A 16125-nucleotide genomic window follows, 5' to 3' on the forward strand; every position below is an offset into this window, starting at 1 on the left:
ACCACTACAACGCATGAGACTTGTGGTTTGTAAAAATGTTTTCATTTTTGATGAGACGCTGAATAAAAGAAGTTTAATCGCCGGCAAGCGAAAACCCGCGATTTCCCGTAAATCCCGGACTCGGCGCGTATAGTCAAAAGTATACAAAGAAAGTACCCAGGGAGTAAACTCATTTCCCGAACGATTTTTTAAATTATTTTTTCACCACTAAAACGCATGAGACTTGCAGTTTTCAGAAATGTTTTCATTTTTTATGAGACGCTTAATGAAAGTGGTTTAATCGCCGACAAACGAAAACCCGCCATTTCCCGTAAACCCCGGACTCGGCCCGTATAGTCAAAAGTATACAAAGAAAGTATCCAGGGAGTAAACTCATTTTCCGAACGATTTTTTAAATTATTTTTTCACCACTACAACGCATGAGACTTGTAGTTTTTAAAAATGTTTTCATTTTTGATGAGACGCTGAATAAAAGAAGTTTAATCGCCGGCAAACGAAAACCCGCCATTTCCCGTAAACCCCGGCCTAGGCCCGTATAGTGAAAAGTATACAAAGAAAGTACCCAGGGAGTAAACTCATTTTCCGAACGATTTTTGAAATTTTTTTTTCGCCACTACAACGCCTGAGACTTGTAGTTTTCAAAAATGTTTTCATTTTTGATGAGAAGCTGAATAAAAGAAGTTTAATCGCCGGCAAACGAAAACCTGCGATTTCCCGTAAATCCTGGGCTCAGCCCGTATAGTCAAAAGTATACAAAGAAAGTACCCAGGGTGTAAACTCATTTCCACTATTCCATTTTTTCACCACTAAAACGCATGAGACTTGCAGTTTTCAGAAATGTTTTCATTTTTGATGAGACGCTTAATGAAAGTGGTTTAATCGCCGACAAACGAAAACCCGCCATTTCCCGTAAACCCCGGACTCGGCCCGTATAGTCAAAAGTATACAAAGAAAGTATCCAGGGAGTAAACTCATTTTCCGAACGATTTTTTAAATTATTTTTTCACCACTACAACGCATGAGACTTGTAGTTTTTAAAAATGTTTTCATTTTTGATGAGACGCTGAATAAAAGAAGTTTAATCGCCGGCAAACGAAAACCCGCCATTTCCCGTAAACCCCGGCCTAGGCCCGTATAGTGAAAAGTATACAAAGAAAGTACCCAGGGAGTAAACTCATTTTCCGAACGATTTTTGAAATTTTTTTTTCGCCACTACAACGCCTGAGACTTGTAGTTTTCAAAAATGTTTTCATTTTTGATGAGAAGCTGAATAAAAGAAGTTTAATCGCCGGCAAACGAAAACCTGCGATTTCCCGTAAATCCTGGGCTCAGCCCGTATAGTCAAAAGTATACAAAGAAAGTACCCAGTGTGTAAACTCATTTCCCGAACGATTTTTTAAATTATTATTTCACCACTAAAACGCATTAGACTTGTAGTTTTCAGAAATGTTTTCATTTTTAATGAGACGCTTAATGAAAGTTGTTTAATCGCCGGCAAACGAAAACCCGCGATTTCCCGTAAATCCCGGGCTTTGCCTGTATAGTCGAATGTATACAAAGAAAAAACCCTGTGAGTAAACTCATTTCCAAAACGATTTTTTAAATTATCTTTTCACCACTAAAACGCATGAGACTTGTAGTTTAAAAAATGTTTTCATTTTTGATGAGACGCTGAATAATAGAAGTTTAATCGCCGGCAAACGAAAACCCGCCATTTCCCGTAAATCCCGGGCGCAGCCCGTATAGTCAAAAGTATACAAAGAAAGTACCCAGGGTGTAAACTCATTTCCACTATTCCATTTTTTCACCACTACAACGCATGAGACTTGTAGTTTTCAAAAATGTTTTCATTTTTGATGAGACGCTGAATAAAAGAAGTCTAATCGCCGGCAAGCGAAAACCCGCCATTTCCCGTAAACCCCTGACTCGGCCCGTATAGTCAAAAGTATACAAAGAAAGTACCCAGGGAGTAAACTCATTTTCCGAACGATTTTTTAAATTATTTTATCACCACTACAACGCATGAGACTTGTGGTTTTTAAAAATGTTTTCATTTTTGATGAGACGCTGAATAAAAGAAGTTTAATCGCCGGCAAACGAAAACCCGCGATTTCCCGTAAATCCCGGGCTTGACCCGTATAGTCGAATGTATACAAAGAAAAAACCCAGGGAGTAAACTTATTTTCCGAACGATTTTTTAAATTATTTTTTCACCACTACAACGCATGAGACTTGTAGTTTTCAAAAATGTTTTCATTTTTGATGAGAGGCTGAATAAAAGAGGTTTAATCGCCGGCAAACGAATACCGCCATTTCCCGTAAACCCCGGGCGAGGCCCGTATAGTCAAAAGTATACAAAGAAAGTACCCAGGGTTTAAACTCATTTCCACTTTTCCATTTTTTCACCACTACAACGCATGAGACTTGTAGTTTTCAAAAATGTTTTCATTTTTGATGAGACGCTGAATAAAAGAAGTTTAATCGCCCTCAAACGAAAACCCGCGATTTCCCGTAAATCCCGGGCTTGGCCTGTATAGTCGAATGTATACAAAGAGAGTACCCTGTGAGTAAACTCATTTCCAAAACGATTTTTTAAATTACCTTTTCACCACTAAAACCCATGAGACTTTTAGTTTTCAAAAATGTTTTCATTTTTGATGAGACGCTGAATAAAAGAAGTTTAATCGCCGGCAAACGAAAACCCGCCATCTCCCGTAAACCCCGGACTCGGCCGTATAGTCAAAAGTATACAAAGAAAGTACCCAGGGTGTAAACTCATTTCCCGAACGAATTTTTATATTATTTTTTGACCACTAAAACGCATGAGACTTGTAGTTTTCAAAAATGTTTTCATATTTGATGGGACGCTGAATAAAAGAAGTTTAATCGCCGGCAAATGAAAACCCGCCATTTCCCGTAAACCCCGGACTCGGCCCGTATAGTCAAAAGTATACAAAGAAAGTACCCAGGGTGTAAACTCATTTCCACTATTCCATTTTTTCACCACTACAACGCAGGAGACTTGTAGTTTTCAAAAATGTTTTCATTTTTGATGAGACGCTGAATAAAAGAAGTTTAATCGCCCTCATACGAAAACCCACGACTTCCCGTTAATCCCGGACTCGGCCCGTGTATTCAAAAGTATAAAAAGAAAGTACCCAGGGAGTAAACTCATTTTCCGAACGAATTTTTTTATTATTTTTTGACCACTAAAACGCACGAGACTTGTAGTTTTCAAAAATGTTTTCATATTTGATGGGACGCTGAATAAAAGAAGTTTAATCGCCGGCAAACGAAAACCCGCAATTTCCCGTAAACCCCGGACTCGACCCGTATAGTCAAAAGTATACAAAGAAAGTACCCAGGGAGTAAACTCATTTCCCGAACTATTTTTTAAATTATTTTTTCACCACTAAAACGCATGAGACTTGTAGTTTTCAAAAATGTTTTCATTTTTGATGAGACGCTTAATGAAGGGGTTTAATCGCCGGCAAACGAAATCCCGCGATTTCCCGTAAATCCGGGGCTTGGCCCGTATAGTCGAATGTATACAAAGAAAGTAGCCAGGGAGTAAACTCATTTCCCGAACGATTTTTTAAATTTTTTTTCACCACTAAAACGCATGAGACTTGAAGTTTTCAAAAATGTTTTCATTCTTGATGAGACGCTTAATGAAAGAGGTTTAATCGCCGGCAAACGAAAACCCGCGATTTCCCGTAAATCCCGGGCTTGGCCCGTATAGTCGAATGTATACAAAGAAAGTACCCTGTGAGTAAACTCATTTCCAGAACAATTTTTTAAATTATTTTTTCACCACTAAAACGCATAAGACTTGTAGTTTTTAAAAATTTTTTCATTTGTGATGAGACGCTGAATAAAAGTAGTTTAATCGCCGGCAAACGAAAACCCGCGATTTCCCGCAAATCCCGGGCTTGGCCCGTATAGTCAAAAGTATACAAAGAAAGTACCCAGGGAGTAAACTCATTTCCCGAACGATTTTTTAAATTATTTTTTCACCACTAAAACGCATAAGACTTGTAGTTTTCAAAAATGTTTTCATTTTTGCTGAGACGCTGAATAAAAGAAGTTTAATCGCCGGCAAAAGAAAACCTGCGATTTCCCGTAAGTCCCGGACTCGGCCCGTATAGTCAAAAGTATACAAAGAAAGTACCCAGGGAGTAAACTCATTTCCCGAACGATTTTTTAAATTATTTTTTCACCACTAAAACGCATAAGACTTGTAGTTTTCAAAAATGTTTTCATTTTTGATGAGACGCTGAATAAAAGAAGTTTAATCGCCGGCAAACGAAAACCCGCCATTTCCCGTAAATCCCGGGCGCAGCCCGTATAGTCAAAAGTATACAAAGAAAGTACCCAGGGTGTAAATTCATTTCCACTATTCTATTTTTTCACCACTAAAACGCATGAGACTTGCAGTTTTCAGAATTGTTTTCATTTTTGATGAGACGCTTAATGAAAGTGCTTTAATCGCCGACAAACGAAAACCCGCCATTTCCCGTAAACCCCGGACTCGGCCCGTATAGTCAAAAGTATACAAAGAAAGTATCCAGGGAGTAAACTCATTTTCCGAACGATTTTTTAAATTATTTTTTCACCACTACAACGCATGAGACTTGTAGTTTTTAAAAATGTTTTCATTTTTGATGAGACGCTGAATAAAAGAAGTTTAATCGTCGGCAAACGAAAACCCGCCATTTCCCGTAAACCCCGGCCTCGGCCCGTATAGTCAAAAGTATACAAAGAAAGTACCCAGGGTGTAAACTCATTTCCCGAACGATTTTTTAAATTATTATTTCACCACTAAAGCCCATGAGACTTGTAGTTTTTAAAAATGTTTTCATTTTTGATGAGACGCTGAATAAAGGAAGTTTAATCGCCCTCAAACGAAAACTCGCGACTTCCCGTAAATCCCGGACTCGGCCCGTATAGTCAAAAGTATAAAAAGAAAGTACCCAGGGAGTAAACGCATTTTCCGAACGAATTTTTTTATTATTTTTTGACCACTAAAACGCATGAGACTTGTAGTTTTCAAAAATGTTTTCATATTTGATGGGACGCTGAATAAAAGAAGTTTAATCGCCGGCAAACGAAAACCCGCAATTTCCCGTAAACCCCGGACTCGACCCGTATAGTCAAAAGTATACAAAGAAAGTACCCAGGGAGTAAACTCATTTCCCGAACTATTTTTTAAATTATTTTTTCACCACTAAAACGCATGAGACTTGTAGTTTTCAAAAATGTTTTCATTTTTGATGAGACGCTTAATGAAAGAGGTTTAATCGCCGGCAAACGAAATCCCGCGATTTCCCGTAAATCCGGGGCTTGGCCCGTATAGTCGAATGTATACAAAGAAAGTACCCAGGGAGTAAACTCATTTCCAAAACGATTTTTTAAATTACCTTTTCACCACTAAAACCCATGAGACTTTTAGTTTTCAAAAATGTTTTCATTTTTGATGAGACGCTGAATAAAAGAAGTTTAATCGCCGGCAAACGAAAACCCGCCATCTCCCGTAAACCCCGGACTCGGCCGTATAGTCAAAAGTATACAAAGAAAGTACCCAGGGTGTAAACTCATTTCCCGAACGAATTTTTATATTATTTTTTGACCACTAAAACGCATGAGACTTGTAGTTTTCAAAAATGTTTTCATATTTGATGGGACGCTGAATAAAAGAAGTTTAATCGCCGGCAAATGAAAACCCGCCATTTCCCGTAAACCCCGGACTCGGCCCGTATAGTCAAAAGTATACAAAGAAAGTACCCAGGGTGTAAACTCATTTCCACTATTCCATTTTTTCACCACTACAACGCAGGAGACTTGTAGTTTTCAAAAATGTTTTCATTTTTGATGAGACGCTGAATAAAAGAAGTTTAATCGCCCTCATACGAAAACCCACGACTTCCCGTTAATCCCGGACTCGGCCCGTGTATTCAAAAGTATAAAAAGAAAGTACCCAGGGAGTAAACTCATTTTCCGAACGAATTTTTTTATTATTTTTTGACCACTAAAACGCACGAGACTTGTAGTTTTCAAAAATGTTTTCATATTTGATGGGACGCTGAATAAAAGAAGTTTAATCGCCGGCAAACGAAAACCCGCAATTTCCCGTAAACCCCGGACTCGACCCGTATAGTCAAAAGTATACAAAGAAAGTACCCAGGGAGTAAACTCATTTCCCGAACTATTTTTTAAATTATTTTTTCACCACTAAAACGCATGAGACTTGTAGTTTTCAAAAATGTTTTCATTTTTGATGAGACGCTTAATGAAGGGGTTTAATCGCCGGCAAACGAAATCCCGCGATTTCCCGTAAATCCGGGGCTTGGCCCGTATAGTCGAATGTATACAAAGAAAGTAGCCAGGGAGTAAACTCATTTCCCGAACGATTTTTTAAATTTTTTTTCACCACTAAAACGCATGAGACTTGAAGTTTTCAAAAATGTTTTCATTCTTGATGAGACGCTTAATGAAAGAGGTTTAATCGCCGGCAAACGAAAACCCGCGATTTCCCGTAAATCCCGGGCTTGGCCCGTATAGTCGAATGTATACAAAGAAAGTACCCTGTGAGTAAACTCATTTCCAGAACAATTTTTTAAATTATTTTTTCACCACTAAAACGCATAAGACTTGTAGTTTTTAAAAATTTTTTCATTTGTGATGAGACGCTGAATAAAAGTAGTTTAATCGCCGGCAAACGAAAACCCGCGATTTCCCGCAAATCCCGGGCTTGGCCCGTATAGTCAAAAGTATACAAAGAAAGTACCCAGGGAGTAAACTCATTTCCCGAACGATTTTTTAAATTATTTTTTCACCACTAAAACGCATAAGACTTGTAGTTTTCAAAAATGTTTTCATTTTTGCTGAGACGCTGAATAAAAGAAGTTTAATCGCCGGCAAAAGAAAACCTGCGATTTCCCGTAAGTCCCGGACTCGGCCCGTATAGTCAAAAGTATACAAAGAAAGTACCCAGGGAGTAAACTCATTTCCCGAACGATTTTTTAAATTATTTTTTCACCACTAAAACGCATAAGACTTGTAGTTTTCAAAAATGTTTTCATTTTTGATGAGACGCTGAATAAAAGAAGTTTAATCGCCGGCAAACGAAAACCCGCCATTTCCCGTAAATCCCGGGCGCAGCCCGTATAGTCAAAAGTATACAAAGAAAGTACCCAGGGTGTAAATTCATTTCCACTATTCTATTTTTTCACCACTAAAACGCATGAGACTTGCAGTTTTCAGAATTGTTTTCATTTTTGATGAGACGCTTAATGAAAGTGCTTTAATCGCCGACAAACGAAAACCCGCCATTTCCCGTAAACCCCGGACTCGGCCCGTATAGTCAAAAGTATACAAAGAAAGTATCCAGGGAGTAAACTCATTTTCCGAACGATTTTTTAAATTATTTTTTCACCACTACAACGCATGAGACTTGTAGTTTTTAAAAATGTTTTCATTTTTGATGAGACGCTGAATAAAAGAAGTTTAATCGTCGGCAAACGAAAACCCGCCATTTCCCGTAAACCCCGGCCTCGGCCCGTATAGTCAAAAGTATACAAAGAAAGTACCCAGGGTGTAAACTCATTTCCCGAACGATTTTTTAAATTATTATTTCACCACTAAAGCCCATGAGACTTGTAGTTTTTAAAAATGTTTTCATTTTTGATGAGACGCTGAATAAAGGAAGTTTAATCGCCCTCAAACGAAAACTCGCGACTTCCCGTAAATCCCGGACTCGGCCCGTATAGTCAAAAGTATAAAAAGAAAGTACCCAGGGAGTAAACGCATTTTCCGAACGAATTTTTTTATTATTTTTTGACCACTAAAACGCATGAGACTTGTAGTTTTCAAAAATGTTTTCATATTTGATGGGACGCTGAATAAAAGAAGTTTAATCGCCGGCAAACGAAAACCCGCAATTTCCCGTAAACCCCGGACTCGACCCGTATAGTCAAAAGTATACAAAGAAAGTACCCAGGGAGTAAACTCATTTTCCGAACTATTTTTTAAATTATTTTTTCACCACTAAAACGCATGAGACTTGTAGTTTTCAAAAATGTTTTCATTTTTGATGAGACGCTTAATGAAAGAGGTTTAATCGCCGGCAAACGAAATCCCGCGATTTCCCGTAAATCCGGGGCTTGGCCCGTATAGTCGAATGTATACAAAGAAAGTACCCAGGGAGTAAACTCATTTCCCGAACGATTTTTTAAATTATTTTTTCACCACTAAAACGCATGAGACTTGTAGTTATCAAAAATGTTTTCATTTTTGATGAGACGCTGAATAAAAGAAGTTTAATCGCCGGCAAAAGAAAACCTGCGATTTCCCGTAAGTCCCGGACTCGGCCCGTATAGTCAAAAGTATACAAAGAAAGTACCCAGGGAGTAAACTCATTTCCCAAACGATTTTTTAAATTATTATTTCACAACTAAAGCCCATGAGACTTGTAGTTTTTCAAAATGTTTTCATTTTTGATGAGACGCTGAATAAAAGAAGTTTAATCGCCGGCAAACGAAAACCCGCGATTTCCCGTAAATCCCGGACTCGGCCCGTATAGTCAAAAGTATACAAAGAAAGTACCCAGGGAGTAAACTCATTTCCCAAACGATTTTTTAAATTATCTTTTCACCACTAAAACGCTTGAGACTTGCAGTTTTCAAAAATGTTTTCATTTTTGATGAGACGCTGAATAAAAGAAGTTTAATCGCCGGCAAACGAAAACCCGCCATTTCCCGTAATCCCCGGACTCGGCCCGCATAGTCAAAAGTATACAAAGAAAGTACCCAGGAAGTAAACTCATTTCCCGAACGATTTTTTAAATTATTTTTTCACCACTAAAACGCATGAGACTTAAAGTTTTCAAAAATGTTTTCATTTTTGATGGGACGCTGAATAAAAAAGTTTAATCGCCGGCAAAAGAAAACCTGCGATTTCCCGTAAGTCCCGGACTCGGCCCGTATAGTCAAAAGTATACAAAGAAAGTACCCAGGGAGTAAACTCATTTCCCAAACGATTTTTTAAATTATTATTTCACCACTAAAGCCCAAGAGACTTGTAGTTTTTCAAAATGTTTTCATTTTTGATGAGACGCTGAATAAAAGAAGTTTAATCGCCGGCAAACGAAAACCCGCGATTTCCCGTAAATCCCGGACTCCGCCCGTATAGTCAAAAGTATACAAAGAAAGTACCCAGGGAGTAAACTCATTTCCCAAACGATTTTTTAAATTATTATTTCACCACTAAAGCCCATGAGACTTGTAGTTTTTCAAAATGTTTTCATTTTTGATGAGACGCTGAATAAAAGAAGTTTAATCGCCGGCAAACGAAAACCCGCCATTTCCCGTAAACCCCGGCCTCGGCCCGTGTAGTGAAAAGTATACAAAGAAAGTACCCAGGGAGTAAACTCATTTTCCGAACGATTTTTTAAATTTTTTTTTCGCCGCTACAACGCATGAGACTTGTAGTTTTCAGAAATGTTTTCATTTTTAATGAGACGCTTAATGAAAGTTGTTTAATCGCCGGCAAACGAAAACCCGCGATTTCCCGTAAATCCCGGGCTTGGCCTGTATAGTCGAATGTATACAAAGAAAAAACCCTGTGAGTAAACTCATTTCCAAAACGATTTTTTAAATTATCTTTTCACCACTAAAACGCATGAGACTTGTAGTTTACAAAAATGTTTTCATTTTTGATGAGACGCTGAATAATAGAAGTTTAGTCGCCGGCAAACGAACACCCGCCATTTCCCGTAAATCCCGGGCGCAGCCCGTATAGTCAAAAGTATACAAAGAAAGTACCCAGGGTGTAAATTCATTTCCACTATTCCATTTTTTCACCACTAAAACGCATGAGACTTGCAGTTTTCAGAAATGTTTTCATTTTTGATGAGACGCTTAATGAAAGTGGTTTAATCGCTGACAAACGAAAACCCGCCATTTCCCGTAAACCGCCGACTCGGCCCGTATAGTCAAAAATATACAAAGAAAGTATCCAGTGAGTAAACTCATTTTCCGAACGATTTCTTAAATTATTTTTTCACCACTACAACGCATGAGACTTGTAGTTTTTAAAAATGTTTTCATTTTTGATGAGACGCTGAATAAAAGAAGTTTAATCGTCGGCAAACGAAAACCCGCCATTTCCCGTAAACCCCGGCCTCGGCCCGTATAGTAAAAAGTGTACAAAGAAAGTACCCAGGGAGTAAATTCATTTTCCAAAGGATTTTTTAAATTTTTTTTTCGCCACTACAACGCATGAGACTTGTAGTTTTCAAAAATGTTTTCATTTTTGATGAGACGCTGAATAAAAGAAGTTTAATCGCCGGCAAACGAAAACCTGCGATTTCCCGTAAATCCCTGGCTAAGCCCGTATAGTCAAACGTATACAAAGAAAGTACCCAGGGTGTAAACTCATTTCCCGAACGATTTTTTAAATTATTATTTCACCACTAAAGCCCATGAGACTTGTAGTTTTTAAAAATGTTTTCATTTTTGATGAGACCCTGCAAAGGAAGTTTAATCGCCCTCAAACGAAAACTCTCGACTTCCCGTAAATCCCGGACTCGGCCCGTATAGTCAAAAGTATACATAGAAAGTACCCAGGGAGTAAACTCATTTCCCGAACGATTTTTTAAATTATTTTTTCACCACTAAAACGCATGTGACTTGTAGTTTTCAAAAATGTTTTCATATTTGATGGGACGCTGAATAAAAGAAGTTTAATCGCCGGCAAACGAAAACCCGCAATTTCCCGTAAACCCCGGACTCGACCCGTATAGTCAAAAGTATACAAAGAAAGTACCCAGGGAGTAAACTCATTTCCCGAACTATTTTTTAAATTATTTTTTCACCACTAAAACGCATGAGACTTGTAGTTTTCAAAAATGTTTTCATTTTTGATGAGACGCTTAATGAAAGAGGTTTAATCGCCGGCAAACGAAATCCCGCGATTTCCCGTAATAGCGGGGCTTGGCCCGTATAGTCGAATGTATACAAAGAAAGTACCCAGGGAGTAAACTCATTTCCCGAACGATTTTTTAAATTATTTTTTCACCACTAAAACGCATGAAACTTGTAGTTATCAAAAATGTTTTCATTTTTGATGAGACGCTGAATAAAAGAAGTTTAATCGCCAGCAAAAGAAAACCTGCGATTTCCCGTAAGTCCCGGACTCGGCCCGTATAGTCAAAAGTATACAAAGAAAGTACCCAGGGAGTAAACTCATTTCCCAAACGATTTTTTAAATTATTATTTCACAACTAAAGCCCATGAGACTTGTAGTTTTTCAAAATGTTTTCATTTTTGATGAGACGCTGAATAAAAGAAGTTTAATCGCCGGCAAACGAAAACCCGCGATTTCCCGTAAATCCCGGACTCGGCCCGTATAGTCAAAAGTATACAAAGAAAGTACACAGGGAGTAAACTCATTTCCCAAACGATTTTTTAAATTATCTTTTCACCACTAAAACGCTTGAGACTTGCAGTTTTCAAAAATGTTTTCATTTTTGATGAGACGCTGAATGAAAGAGGTTTAATCGCCGGCAAACGAAATCCCGCGATTTCCCGTAAATCCGGGGCTTGGCCCGTATAGTCGAATGTATACAAAGAAAGTACCCAGGGAGTAAACTCATTTCCCGAACGATTTTTTAAATTATTTTTTCACCACTAAAACGCATGAGACTTGTAGTTATCAAAAATGTTTTCATTTTTGATGAGACGCTGAATAAAAGAAGTTTAATCGCCGGCAAAAGAAAACCTGCGATTTCCCGTAAATCCCGGACTCGGCCCGTATAGTCAAAAGTATAAAAAGAAATTACCCAGGGAGTAAACTCATTTCCCAAACGATTTTTTAAATTATTATTTCACAACTAAAGCCCATGAGACTTGTAGTTTTTTAAAATGTTTTCATTTTTGATGAGACGCTGAATAAAAGAAGTTTAATGGCCGGCAAACGAAAACCCGCGATTTCCCGTAAATCCCGGACTCGGCCCGTATAGTCAAAAGTATACAAAGAAAGTACCCAGGGAGTAAATTCATTTTCCAAAGGATTTTTTAAATTTTTTTTTCGCCACTACAACGCATGAGACTTGTAGTTTTCAAAAATGTTTTCATTTTTGATGAGACGCTGAATAAAAGAAGTTTAATCGCCGGCAAACGAAAACCTGCGATTTCCCGTAAATCCCTGGCTAAGCCCGTATAGTCAAACGTATACAAAGAAAGTACCCAGGGTGTAAACTCATTTCCCGAACGATTTTTTAAATTATTATTTCACCACTAAAGCCCATGAGACTTGTAGTTTTTAAAAATGTTTTCATTTTTGATGAGACCCTGCAAAGGAAGTTTAATCGCCCTCAAACGAAAACTCTCGACTTCCCGTAAATCCCGGACTCGGCCCGTATAGTCAAAAGTATACATAGAAAGTACCCAGGGAGTAAACTCATTTCCCGAACGATTTTTTAAATTATTTTTTCACCACTAAAACGCATGTGACTTGTAGTTTTCAAAAATGTTTTCATATTTGATGGGACGCTGAATAAAAGAAGTTTAATCGCCGGCAAACGAAAACCCGCAATTTCCCGTAAACCCCGGACTCGACCCGTATAGTCAAAAGTATACAAAGAAAGTACCCAGGGAGTAAACTCATTTCCCGAACTATTTTTTAAATTATTTTTTCACCACTAAAACGCATGAGACTTGTAGTTTTCAAAAATGTTTTCATTTTTGATGAGACGCTTAATGAAAGAGGTTTAATCGCCGGCAAACGAAATCCCGCGATTTCCCGTAATAGCGGGGCTTGGCCCGTATAGTCGAATGTATACAAAGAAAGTACCCAGGGAGTAAACTCATTTCCCGAACGATTTTTTAAATTATTTTTTCACCACTAAAACGCATGAGACTTGTAGTTATCAAAAATGTTTTCATTTTTGATGAGACGCTGAATAAAAGAAGTTTAATCGCCAGCAAAAGAAAACCTGCGATTTCCCGTAAGTCCCGGACTCGGCCCGTATAGTCAAAAGTATACAAAGAAAGTACCCAGGGAGTAAACTCATTTCCCAAACGATTTTTTAAATTATTATTTCACAACTAAAGCCCATGAGACTTGTAGTTTTTCAAAATGTTTTCATTTTTGATGAGACGCTGAATAAAAGAAGTTTAATCGCCGGCAAACGAAAACCCGCGATTTCCCGTAAATCCCGGACTCGGCCCGTATAGTCAAAAGTATACAAAGAAAGTACACAGGGAGTAAACTCATTTCCCAAACGATTTTTTAAATTATCTTTTCACCACTAAAACGCTTGAGACTTGCAGTTTTCAAAAATGTTTTCATTTTTGATGAGACGCTGAATGAAAGAGGTTTAATCGCCGGCAAACGAAATCCCGCGATTTCCCGTAAATCCGGGGCTTGGCCCGTATAGTCGAATGTATACAAAGAAAGTACCCAGGGAGTAAACTCATTTCCCGAACGATTTTTTAAATTATTTTTTCACCACTAAAACGCATGAGACTTGTAGTTATCAAAAATGTTTTCATTTTTGATGAGACGCTGAATAAAAGAAGTTTAATCGCCGGCAAAAGAAAACCTGCGATTTCCCGTAAATCCCGGACTCGGCCCGTATAGTCAAAAGTATAAAAAGAAATTACCCAGGGAGTAAACTCATTTCCCAAACGATTTTTTAAATTATTATTTCACAACTAAAGCCCATGAGACTTGTAGTTTTTCAAAATGTTTTCATTTTTGATGAGACGCTGAATAAAAGAAGTTTAATGGCCGGCAAACGAAAACCCGCGATTTCCCGTAAATCCCGGACTCGGCCCGTATAGTCAAAAGTATACAAAGAAAGTACCCAGGGAGTAAATTCATTTTCCAAAGGATTTTTTAAATTTTTTTTTCGCCACTACAACGCATGAGACTTGTAGTTTCCAAAAATGTTTTCATTTTTGATGAGACGCTGAATAAAAGAAGTTTAATCGCCGGCAAACGAAAACCTGCGATTTCCCGTAAATCCCGGGCTAAGCCCGTATAGTCAAACGTATACAAAGAAAGTACCCAGGGTGTAAACTCATTTCCCGAACGATTTTTTAAATTATTATTTCACCACTAAAGCCCATGAGACTTGTAGTTTTTAAAAATGTTTTCATTTTTGATGAGACCCTGCAAAGGAAGTTTAATCGCCCTCAAACGAAAACTCTCGACTTCCCGTAAATCCCGGACTCGGCCCGTATAGTCAAAAGTATACATAGAAAGTAACCAGGGAGTAAACTCATTTCCTGAACGATTTTTTAAATTATTTTTTCACCACTAAAACGCATGTGACTTGTAGTTTTCAAAAATGTTTTCATATTTGATGGGACGCTGAATAAAAGAAGTTTAATCGCCGGCAAACGAAAACCCGCAATTTCCCGTAAACCCCGGACTCGACCCGTATAGTCAAAAGTATACAAAGAAAGTACCCAGGGAGTAAACTCATTTCCCGAACTATTTTTTAAATTATTTTTTCACCACTAAAACGCATGAGACTTGTAGTTTTCAAAAATGTTTTCATTTTTGATGAGACGCTTAATGAAAGAGGTTTAATCGCCGGCAAACGAAAACCCGCGATTTCCCGTAAATCCCGGACTCGGCCCGTATAGTCAAAAGTATACAAAGAAAGTACCCAGGGAGTAAACTCATTTCCCAAACGATTTTTTAAATTATCTTTTCACCACTAAAACGCTTGAGACTTGCAGTTTTCAAAAATGTTTTCATTTTTGATGAGACGCTGAATGAAAGAGGTTTAATCGCCGGCAAACGAAATCCCGCGATTTCCCGTAAATCCGGGGCTTGGCCCGTATAGTCGAATGTATACAAAGAAAGTACCCAGGGAGTAAACTCATTTCCCGAACGATTTTTTAAATTATTTTTTCACCACTAAAACGCATGAGACTTGTAGTTATCAAAAATGTTTTCATTTTTGATGAGACGCTGAATAAAAGAAGTTTAATCGCCGGCAAAAGAAAACCTGCGATTTCCCGTAAATCCCGGACTCGGCCCGTATAGTCAAAAGTATACAAAGAAAGTACCCAGGGAGTAAACTCATTTCCCAAACGATTTTTTAAATTATTATTTCACAACTAAAGCCCATGAGACTTGTAGTTTTTCAAAATGTTTTCATTTTTGATGAGACGCTGAATAAAAGAAGTTTAATCGCCGGCAAACGAAAACCCGCGATTTCCCGTAAATCCCGGACTCGGCCCGTATAGTCAAAAGTATACAAAGAAAGTACCCAGGGAGTAAACTCATTTCCCAAACGATTTTTTAAATTATCTTTTCACCACTAAAACGCTTGAGACTTGCAGTTTTCAAAAATGTTTTCATTTTTGATGAGACGCTGAATAAAAGAAGTTTAATCGCCGGCAAACGAAAACCCGCCATTTCCCGTAATCCCCGGACTCGGCCCGCATAGTCAAAAGTATACAAAGAAAGTACCCAGGAAGTAAACTCATTTCCCGAACGATTTTTTAAATTATTTTTTCACCACTAAAACGCATGAGACTTAAAGTTTTCAAAAATGTTTTCATTTTTGATGGGACGCTGAATAAAAAAGTTTAATCGCCGGCACAAGAAAACCTGCGATTTCCCGTAAGTCCCGGACTCGGCCCGTATAGTCAAAAGTATACAAAGAAAGTACCCAGGGAGTAAACTCATTTCCCAAACGATTTTTTAAATTATTATTTCACCACTAAAGCCCATGAGACTTGTAGTTTTTCAAAATGTTTTTATTTTTGATGAGACGCTGAATAAAAGAAGTTTAATCGCCGGCAAACGAAAACCCGCGATTTCCCGTAAATCCCGGACTCCGCCCGTATAGTCAAAAGTATACAAAGAAAGTACCCAGGGAGTAAACTCATTTCCCAAACGATTTTTTAAATTATTATTTCACCACTAAAGCCCATGAGACTTGTAGTTTTTCAAAATGTTTTCATTTTTGATGAGACGCTAAATAAAAGAAGTTTAATCGCCGGCAAACGAAAACCCGCCATTTCCCGTAAACCCCGGCCTCGGCCCGTGTAGTGAAAAGTATACAAAGAAAGTACCCAGGGAGTAAACTCATTTTCCGAACGA

Source organism: Hydractinia symbiolongicarpus, chromosome 11 (assembly GCF_029227915.1).
Source record: "Hydractinia symbiolongicarpus strain clone_291-10 chromosome 11, HSymV2.1, whole genome shotgun sequence".
NCBI classification, from domain to species: domain Eukaryota; kingdom Metazoa; phylum Cnidaria; class Hydrozoa; order Anthoathecata; family Hydractiniidae; genus Hydractinia; species Hydractinia symbiolongicarpus.